This window comes from Nematolebias whitei, chromosome 11 (assembly GCF_014905685.2).
Source record: "Nematolebias whitei isolate Nwh7 chromosome 11, NemWhi1, whole genome shotgun sequence".
Taxonomy (NCBI): Eukaryota; Metazoa; Chordata; class Actinopteri; order Cyprinodontiformes; family Rivulidae; genus Nematolebias; species Nematolebias whitei.
In genome coordinates this window covers 26,344,409-26,355,303 of record NC_056508.1, presented here as the reverse complement: position 1 = coordinate 26,355,303, position 10,895 = coordinate 26,344,409, and the positions used below count along the sequence as shown (strand labels likewise).

Below are 10,895 nucleotides of genomic sequence, written 5' to 3'. Positions count from 1 at the left end.
TATATATATATATATATATATATATATATATATATATATAATAAACTGCTACTTACTACTTGTACTACTATTCCTACTTCACAGTTTTTCACTTTTGCAGGGCTTCAGGGTATGGATCCCCCACAATAAACGAGGGACTACTGTATTCCTTTTCAAGGGTTCATTTAAAATCTGTCCACTGGTTCAAGAGATATTTTGCTAACAAACACACATAATTGAATGATCACCTGATTTTCATGGCAGCAAGCCATTTAAGGCTGCAATTTGAGGTGGATGCTGTCAGAGGTGCATTATTCCGATGGGTTGCAGTAGCCTAGTGGTCAGTGCCATGGTCTTGTACCACTGAGGTTGCGGGTTCGAGCCCATGTTGCATCAGAATGGGCATCCAGCGTAAAACTATAACCAAATATTTTATGCAAGTTGGCTTGCTGTGGCGGCCCCTGACGAAGGGAGCAGCCGAATGAAACTTATTATTCTCATCATGCCAAGGCAGATCTGACATCCGCCCGTGCCTCTGTCTCAAGCCCGAGGCAGTGAGACAGGTGGGACACGTCCTCTGTGAGCGCAGCGCAGAGGCATCCTAATAAATATAAATAAAATCTGTCATCTCTGAGTGCAGAGGCTGATCTTGCATCAGCAACACCTGCATGACTGTCAGAGGAATCGATGGGTGGATAACTGTGGCGAAGGTTAACTCATCCACCAACGCACACACACTGCTTCCACCATCTCTAACAGGAAGAGACATAAACATAAAAACAAAACTGTGATGCAAATCCTTGCATTGTGTTTTATTTACATTCTTCACGAGGTCCTACATTTTAGTTGTATTTCCTGCTGAAATATGTTCCTACAGAAGCGTTGCAATCCAGCAGTCTATCTTTATTGCATTAAATTATTTCCATGTTGGCTCGACAGGTCGGTGACTAACCATGTGTGTGTGTGTGTGTGTGTGTGTGTGTGTGTGTGTGTGTGCTTGTTGCTGCCAGGAGTTACTGCTCTGAACTGTGACATCCTGACAGATTGATAATAAGTCCACCAGTGGAAGTGTTAAGCAATGTCTGCAAAAACCTGCAGCCTGCAAAGTACCAGTTTGACACCCTGCAGCGGAGCAGTGGTTTGATGACGTATTCTCGTCTTGAAGCAAAGAGCGCAGTGTTTTTCTTCAATGTGCAGAATGCAGATGTGACAAAAACACAAAGAAGTGCAGATGAGAGGAGAACCCAATTCTGGCTAATGAGATCCCGATGGTTCCCTGTGTTTGTACGAATTAAACTTTTGTTGTTGTTGTTGTTTGTGTGTGGAAGGGCTTCTCCACCCCACAGTGAGTGACAAACTCATAGTGGAAGTATGAAAAACAAAAATATGCTTGCTGAGCTGCAGATGTGAGGCTTTTGTTTGTTTGTTTGTTTTTGAGACAGGAGAAAAGCGTGTCAGCAAGAAAACAGCAGAAAACTGATGGTGACATGAATTCAGTGTCGTTTAATCCCAGGCCTGAAAAGGGCGGGGCGAATCAAGTTTTATTCAGCTAATATTTTAAAATAAAGTTTGTTTCATTCCTAAAATACTAACTTTCACTCTAGATCTGACATGGGCAACATTAAGGCCCGAGGGCCAAAAGTGGCACTTGGACAATCTCTTTCAGGCCCCCAATATCCTTAGTTTAAAAAAAATAAAAAGTTTGATCAAAATAAAAAATAAACAGCAATTTATCAATGAGACTTGAGGAATTTTAAATTAAACATCTTATGCAAAAAAACAAAACAATAAAAAAATATATTTGTAAGTCGTGTTTCCAGAACTAGACTGAAACCTTAAAGACTTCGAAATACAAATATATGAGTTAGTTTTGCATATTTCCGTTAACCTGTATAACATGTTAAGCTCACGAGTATAATATAATGTCACAAGAGCCAGTTCACGTATGTTCCTAAAGGATGTTGTAAAGACAAGTTTTATAAAGCATGCTAACTATGCTACAATAAGACAAAGTCTGAAAATGTCTTCTAGATCATCTGTCATAAAGAAAATGTATTTTCCAGTTCTCCATGCAGCCCTTTGATTACTTTGAACGTCGTGATGTGGCCCTTTGGAAAAAAATGTTGCCCACCTCTGCTCTACACGGTGGAGAACGACACAGATGTCATCACAGATAACTCAGGTCCAGCAGAATGACAGTGAACGTGTCCTCATGTGAAGTGGCTTTTTCCATGAAGGTGAAGTTGAGAGATAATGTTTTGCCATGCCTGCATGTATGTGTGTGTCTGTTACCATCCCATAAACCACCAGAAACATTTTAATAAAACTTTCAAAGAGTAAGAAAAGGCTGTATATTAGGGATGCACGATATGCCGATATGCTAAAACTTATTTGGCCGATAATCGATACCAATGTTTTTTTTCCTAGACCTACTTACAGAGACTATATATCTTTCTCCGCTGTGTAATTAAAATACTACATTATTCTGCATGGTCTTTGTCATTTTGACCTGCTACCAAATGCAGATGCCAAAAAAAGAGGACTGAAAATGATGTAACACTTCAACTTGGATTATGTTTAATGTCAAATTTATTCATGACATTTACTCTAACACAATGACAACACTCGAACAGTGCAAGTTTGTAAAATTTCACAAATCTAAACTCAACCTGTTCACAAGCGACAAGTAAAAAGCGCACAAGTAGTAGTGCATTAATAGATATACTTGACAGTTTCAAATTAAAAATTCACTTAAAACAGAAGCCTTTTATAGCGTGAGTTTTTCTGATGGAATGTCCGATATTTAACTTTAGCGCTAATATCAGCCAATACCGATACCATGCCGATAATATCGTGCATCTCTACTGTACATCTACAACTGTTTATGTTTTGGAGACAAACCAATTTAAGATATCCACAAACTGTAGTAGCTAGAAATATTAAGCTAAAATATGACGTCGTGTAGCAGCTGATCATCCACAACACTCTCTGAACATGATGTCTCGCAATATCAGTAGACTGAACAGAACAATGTTTTATCACATATTACAATGTTGTTCTTTCAGGTTTCACTACAACTCTGTCTTTTCTCAACACATTGTAATTTTAGTTTAAACTTTGGCATGAAAGGTGGTGGGTGATACGCAACCTTTAAAAAACACTAGGCCTTTTTTAATACAGTAAGTGTTGCAGCTGAATTTGTACCCCATACAGATTATGTTCTTATTTTCTGAACAGTGTCATTTCTGTGATCCTTAAAAAAAGGAAAACTACATTTTTACTGTTCCCTTATATTTTTACAGTCATCTGGTTTAAATAATGACGACCAAAATAAATGACATGTTGTCTGTACTGAAACAATATTTTTGTTATATGTTTTATATGCTGAAGCTTCACTGCTCAGATGCATGCAACACATATTTTTTTGGTTTGTTGTACTTTGTGTTCAAACACCGGTGGGGTCAGTGTGCAGACAAAAAGTTTGTGGCTTCGCCTTCACGCAGAGGAAAAACTAAAGTGCCAGGCTGCGCAGAAGCAGAGCATGTGGAGCTTTGCATGCAACAACAAAGCAGGGATGTTCAGAGCGAGCAGATCCTCTCACGTTGTTGCACGATGAGCGCTTCACAAACAGACCACATGGAGACAGAGCAGCATTACTGTGCAGAGCACCGTCTTCTCTAGACTTTATTTACTGCGCTGGCTGCTGTATATACAAGAGGTGTGTTCAGGGGCATCATGCTGGAATCCTGCTGAGACATGAATCAATAGTTATGAATTACAGCTCTCTTGCTGTCATGGCGAGCAATCGGCAGAGCCTTGCACAGTGAGACAGCAGATAGTAAACGTCCAGAGGAGGAGGGAGGAATGCACATCTGGACACGTGACACAGGAAGGAGCCTAAAGTGTTAAATCACAGGCCTAACTTTCTTTGAAGGAATGTATATCTCCCTCTAAATATCTTTCATTTTTACAGTACTTTTCAGACTATAAGGCACACTTAAAATACTTTAATTTTCTCAAAAATTGACAGTGAGCTTTATAATCCGGTGTGTCTTATGCATTATAGTAGTCCCTCGTTTATCGCGGGCGTTTGGGACCACGCCCCCGCGATAAGTGAAAACCCGTGAAGTAGGGATACATTAGTTCAAGTTCAAGTTCAGTAAACTTTGTCATGACATGTGCCAGGCTGCAATCACACTCATCACCTGTTACTCCCAATCTCCCTCCTTAATTAAACAATTTAAATTTAAATGTTGTAACATTTTAAATCAACAATTAGCATGGATTGTTGATTTAAAATGTTACAATATTCAAATTTAAATTGTAGAGAAGAGAAGAGAAAGAGAAGAGAAGAGAAAGAGAAGAGAAAGAGAAGAGAAGAGAAGCAGGACATCAAAGTGATGTCACGCAGCTTCAGCTCTGCAGCACGGAACAGAAATGTACTTCTTGATCAATTACACTTCAACAACTGAACATAGACATTCTAAAATAATTAAAAATAACTTTTAACACGTTTATATTTTGTGATTATGATGATTTTTACGATGTGACACACTTTGAATTTTAAGTAGGTTGAAGGAAACATTTCTCCTGCTGCAGCTTTGTGAAGGGTTAACCCTTTGCTGTCCAGATGCACAGATCCACGTTTGTCTTCCAACTTAAAATTCAAAGTGGTAAATGAGTGGTAGAGAAGGAAATCAGCTGATCGGCTGCAGGACGGAGCTTTCCTCTGCACTTGTGGGCTTCACACATGGTGCAAAATCATTTAAAATGATTTATTTTAAATAAACAACCCGTGGCTCATCCATCAGTCAGCCAGTTGTGCCATGTCCAATCTTACTTTGAAAATCTTCAATATAGCGATTCTGTGAAGTAGCGAGGGACTTCTGTAAATCTGGTTGTGATGACTGACCTCAAACCGATTTTATGCTACAACGGAACAATGTTGAGAATTATTGTGAATGAGTTGAATAAAGTTTGACTTATCCGACAGTTTGTTTTGCTTAATGCGCCTTATAGTCCGAAAAATACGGTATGTGTCTTTTGTCTTCATTTTCAACACTGCAGGCATGTCTTATCCTTCAGCTGATTTTCTGTCTCTTCTGGTCACAGACACCGACACTGGAAGTCAGCCCCGCGCCCCCCAGTCCAGTCCGGGTCACATCTGTCCGTCTGGCTGGCCAATCGGCCGCCTCCACCCAGGGCGCTCCCTGAGCTACTCCCCACACAGCTGATGAGCACGTACACACACTGAGGATTTACGGGCCATTTACTTTGCGATCACGTCACATTTCTGCACCTTTGATAAACAAGCAAAGGCCACAGACAGTGACGGACATCCTCCAAGCTCAGAATGAGCTGCGATGGAATTACTTTTTTTTTTTTTTTTTAAAGTGTGATTGTGTGAGGAAGTGAATGAAATTGGCAAAACGTCTGAGCATGTGCAGACAATGGAGATGTGCATGGAGGGGAGCACTATGATTGCGTTTGTATGGTAATCTAAATGAGTATGTGGGAATGATTATGTGAGAAAAATGAGCGTGTGCAGGGCGGGAGTTATCTGAGTGTGGTGTTAGTTTGAAAACGTGGTTCTGCCGAACAGAAAATGATGTTTTTGTTCTCAGGTTCTGATTGGCTCACGAGCTGTTTGAACAATTCAGCTGCGCTTCTGGTAACGTTTCAAATTTCACAAGGTTTGCTCATCGTGAAGCACTTAGGGACAACCCAAAACTCATAACAGTCAGTTCAAACAATACAAAGACTGGTTTGTCTAATGCAGGTCCGTCACTTCACGTGTGCAGGGGTTTAAACTAAAAAGTAAAACTCTGACATCATCAGTACAATACCTTCAATTAGGCTGTCTTAAAACTTAGTTGACCTTTTATTCCTCTAGTGATGAATGATTATTCCCCACTGCCATGAAAGGTGGCCAATAATGTGTGTCTGCAGACATTTGTCTGTCTGTTAGCAAAATATCTAATGAACCACACACCGCATTGTAACAAAACTTTCAGTAAATAATCTTTGGATGTACATCTTCAACTGGTTGGCTTTTTGTGTCGATCCAATCCAAGATGACCGCCACACTTATCAACTTTAGCAAACACAAAAATGGCTATAGCTCAGTCATTTTTACAGATGCTAAGCTAATATTTGGTGTGGTGGTAGCAGAGAGTCCCCCACAAACACATTTTCTGAGCATTAACAGATTGCTTAAGTTCATTGTTTAAAACTTTGGCATTATCTGTTGCGGTCAACCTTGTTCGTCTGTTAGCACAATATCTAATGAACCACTTGACTGATTTTAACAAATCTCTCAGAAAATAATTATGGCTTAAGCACAGATACATGTTTGACTTTTGGAGTCAATCCAATTCAAGATGGCTGTTACAGATAACCAAGCTTATCCAACACCTAAATGGCTACAACACAGCCAGTTGTACAGATATTGAGCTAAAGTTTGGTGTGGTAAAAGCTAACAGTAATCTCCAACACATACTTGAAGCATTAATGGCTTGCACAAAGTCTTTGCTTGAATTGTTGGTTTCCAAGCAGCATAAATTGTAATCTTTTAAGAAAGCTCCTTCTTAATGAATTAGCATATTTAGCCATTTTTGACTTTTCAGATCACTAATCTTGCATAAAGCTGCCACCTTTTTGCTCATATCTATCACACTTCCTCCTCTGTTTCATTGTGTGAGGTTCTTGATTGGACCTAAAACATCCCACGCTCTGAGGGACGCTGGTGTGTTTGAATTTAATGAGAGACGCTCCCTGAAACAAATCAAACTCTTAGAATCGTGTTGGGATGAGCAGCTGATGTCGTTAAAGCCCAGCATGAGAAACAGCTGCAAACAGAGATGGTTGGCATCATCGAAATGTTTTTACATACACGAAAAGAAAAGAATGTTGCTGTTGAACCTTAGGTTCCCAACCCTGGTCCCTGAGGAACACCATCCTGCATGTTTTAGTTGCTTAGTTGTTTTAGAACCACTGGTCTATGCCACGTTTTCATTGATCTTTTTGCACTTATGAGGGCTTCTTCTTTTTTTTTTTTTTAGGTCAAACTGTGCACGTTTGACACAAATATCTCTAAATGGACCAGAAACCCCAGCTTGATTTACAAGCCAAATCTAAAATTCCTTTTTTCCACCAGCCTGAACGTGAAAGTAGCAACAGAGCTGGATGTGAGACGCTATCCACACGTCTATTGACAAATATCTCATTTCTCCTTCACGTTCAGGTATAAATCTATAAATCAGTCACATTTCAGACCATTTTTGACGTCTAAAATCAAACATCTACTATAGTTCATTCATTCTGAAATCCAAGAGCGCATGTCGACGTACTCTGGCCATAATATGTTGATGTTTATTCCAGATACTTCCGCTTTTCTGCTCGACAGGATGACAGAGAGAGCGCAGAGGCCTCGGTGCAGAAGGGAACCAGAGGGAGTGCATTTTTCCATCTCTGTAAGCTGAAGCAAGGGAAGATGATGACGATGGGATGGAGGCTGGATGAGAGGAGGAGGGAGGGAGGGAGGGAGCGCTCGGGTCCTGTCGCCTTGGGTGCATCAGGCAGCAGGAACTGTTCCCTGACTGTCCGTCACCCTCAGAACAGAAAGGTTTTCTTACAGTGCTCAGTCACAGACAGTTTGGAGTCCACCGTGCTCAAGGTTTAACATCTACCCAGTGAGAATACTGAAAACCTCTGGCGAGAAAAGCACCAAAACAAGGCTGCACGGGGTAATTCTCGTGAAGTTTTTGAAAGTGTGCGTGGGCAGGCTGCAAACATAATTGCCCGGGATTCACTGAAAATTAGGAGCTCCATGACAAAATTGAAGATTTGAAGAGATAAGCGTGAGTAATGCACTCATGGTGAGCGGAGGGAACCTCATACGAGTCAAGCACGGCAAAGAATTGAAGCCCAAGCATTGCTCAAGGGAATCTGCTGCCTTTGATGCCAGAGTTTTAGACCACGATCTCCCGGTGTTGAGAAATGCGTCGTAAGCTGGAGTATGAAAACAAACGAACTGTGTTGACTCCAGCAGTCAATGCTAAAAGTTCAAGCAAAGAGAGCTTAAAGCAGGGGTCTGCAACCTTTCTGATCAAAACAACCATTTCTGCCCCTTCGTTCACTAAATGAAACGTGGCCAGAGCCGCAAAAACTGCTACCACTGTCATTATCAAGTGGTGGCCCATGGGCCACTTCTTGTTGTTAAAGGGAGCTATTCTGGCCAGTAGAGTGAAATTATAAAACTAAAAACATCCAATGATTGTTAACATTTATTGATGTTTTTATGTTTTGAGACAAAACAAAAAACTGGATTCCACCCATCCATCCATCCATTCATCCATCCATCCATCATCCATTATCTTTACTCAGTTCTTCCTTTTCGGGTTGCAGGAGTCACTGGTGTCCATATCCAGGTTGCAAGTCCATCACAGAAGACTGGATTCTTGTAATATATATATATATATATATATATATATATATATATATATATATACATATTTGCAAAGGAAAAGACAGGAAAACTGCTAAAACAAGTCTTTTTTTGTTATTGTGGGTATAACCTCATATAAATATCCTGATGCATGTTCAATAATCCAGGTAAAAAAAAAATCTAAAAAAGTTAAGTCTGATCCTCTGGACATTCAAAAAACAAAACAAACAAAAATTAAGTAGAAACGTTTCGTCTTTCATCCGACTGAAGAAGTCTTTCGGATGAAAGACGAAAAGTTTCTACATTTGTTGTTGTTTTGCTTTATTTTGTTATTTGAATGTCCAGAGGACCAGACTTAACTTTTTTAGAACGTCCTATAAAATTCAGTTTTATGTCAGTTTTGGTCAAAGCTTCATAGAGCGGCTGCGGAGGGACCAAACAGCCGCATGTGGCTCCAGAGCCGCAGGTTGCAGACCCCTGGCTTAAAGTATGTATTGTGGATGATGCTCAGCTACTGCCACACCAAATTTTACCTCAATATCTGTAAAACTGACAAAGTTATAGTACATTTAGTGTTTTCTTTTAGCTCAACTGCTTGTGGCAGCCATGTTGAATCAGGTTGACTCCAAGAGTTAAACAGCTCTAGCTCGAGCTAATAGTTATTTTTGCCAGTTTTACTCAAATCTGTCCTGTGGTTCATGAAATAATTCACTCAGACACACATTCATGGACAAAAACTGAATCATCTGCCTTTTCCAGTCGGTGGCGCGTGATAAAACAAAGAAAGATGCACGATGCTTTAGAGGTGAACGTGACGTGCGAGCTGAAAGTCGTCTCATATATAAGTGTGCTGTAATTCAGGCCATCACTCCTCAATGAGGCAGGCGAATGGGCCTCAGGGGTGACCCTATACTGCTTAAGTTAACACAATGAGTGTAATGAGATGAGCTACACACACACAGAGGAGACGTGGGGAGTGTTGAGGCATAGTAATGGAGTGGGTTTCATTCATCTGCATGCAGTGGTCCTGATGTAGGAGTTCCTCTGACAGCCACACATTTAGCTGCAGTCCAGGTGAGAAAATCACAGAGTCTGAGGGCGATCGTGTCAAACTAAAGCCCGACAACAAGTTTTTAAAGAATCATCCCCAATGTCACCAAGAAGTTGTGTAACATCACTGAAACGATGTTAAACACTAAGGTTTGTTTGTTCTGAGTCTTAGTTTGATTTGACTCCAAACACCACGCAGCTCTACAAGTAAATCCAGATGTGAAGTTTTCATTAAAATCGTCCAAAGGGTCATGAGATATTTTGCTAACAGACTGTGTTGGCTCCAGCAGTTGTTAAGCAAAGATGTGCAACAGATAGTGCTCAGAGCATGCGTTGACGATGACCGTCAGCTACTACCACACGAAGTTTGAGCCCAGTATCTGGGAAATGCACTGAATTATCCATTTTGTGTCCACTCGTGATTAGCTGCGGTGGCCATCTTGAATAGGGGTGGTTTCAAACTGTAATCAGATGCACGTGGTCATTAATTCATGAGAAGTTATTTCAAATCAGTCCAGTGCTTTGTGATATTTTGCTAACAGGCAAACAGCGTTGACAACAATGGTAAAAAAATATATACTTCAGTAAATATCTTGTGTAATGTTGGGGAGGACTCTGTTGTTTGTTGCCATCTCAACAACAAATTTGAGCTGTGCGATTTGAGTTAAAGCCATTTTTTGTGTGTGTTTCCTAGATCAGCTGGCTGTGGCAGCCATCTTGGATTGGATTGACTGTTAAAGGTTTGGAGCTGCTCGTCCGATAATCGTGTTCTGGGAGATTCAGTCACATCCGTCCAGTGATTCATGAGATATTTTGCTAACAGACAGACACGCATGGGCAGCTCTTTCCACGTCTTCATCAGCGGGTGATGATGAAGCATGGTGTCTTCCTCTTCTCGTGCAGCAGCAACCCACGCCCTCCGGTCACCGATTGGATTAATGAAAAGGAGACCCCCCCCCCCCCCCCCACACACACACACACACACACACACACACACACTTCTTACAGAGGCTTTTCTTAATTAGCCTGTGTCTGCAGAGGGCAACATGCTCACTCTAATCAAAACTTTAAAGAACAAACAACACCCCCCCGCTGACTGACTCCCTCATGACATTAAAGCCCACGATGCGCGCGCGCCTGCATCCTAATGACCAACTCGGAGACTGGAGAGCAGATCGATGCGCCGCTGCGCTCCGAGCTGTCCACATGTCACCTGGATGTGATGTCCTCGTGTCGGAGGCTGCAGATGGGAGCTGTGTGTGCGCGCGCGCGCGTGTGTGTGTGTGCGCGCTCACTCGGTGAGTTAGAGCAGCATCCTCACGGCCAGCTCTCCTGATGGGTTCCCCTGGGACAGCGCGCCCGGATCCTCGCGCTCATCCTCCGGAGCGCTCCGGCCTCTCCCTCACAGCCTGCCGACACG

The 10,895-nt window shown here is 41.4% G+C and overlaps 1 protein-coding gene across 1 annotated transcript in view; it reads right to left on the bottom strand.

The window, feature by feature from the left end:
* The window catches only part of LOC119416882, a 54,371-nt gene extending 43,476 nt beyond the window's left edge, over positions 1-10,895 (bottom strand). The window contains exon 1 of the mRNA XM_037684072.1: positions 10,771-10,895. The gene's annotated coding sequence lies outside the window, so the exon portion shown is untranslated. The remainder of the gene's footprint in view (positions 1-10,770) is intronic.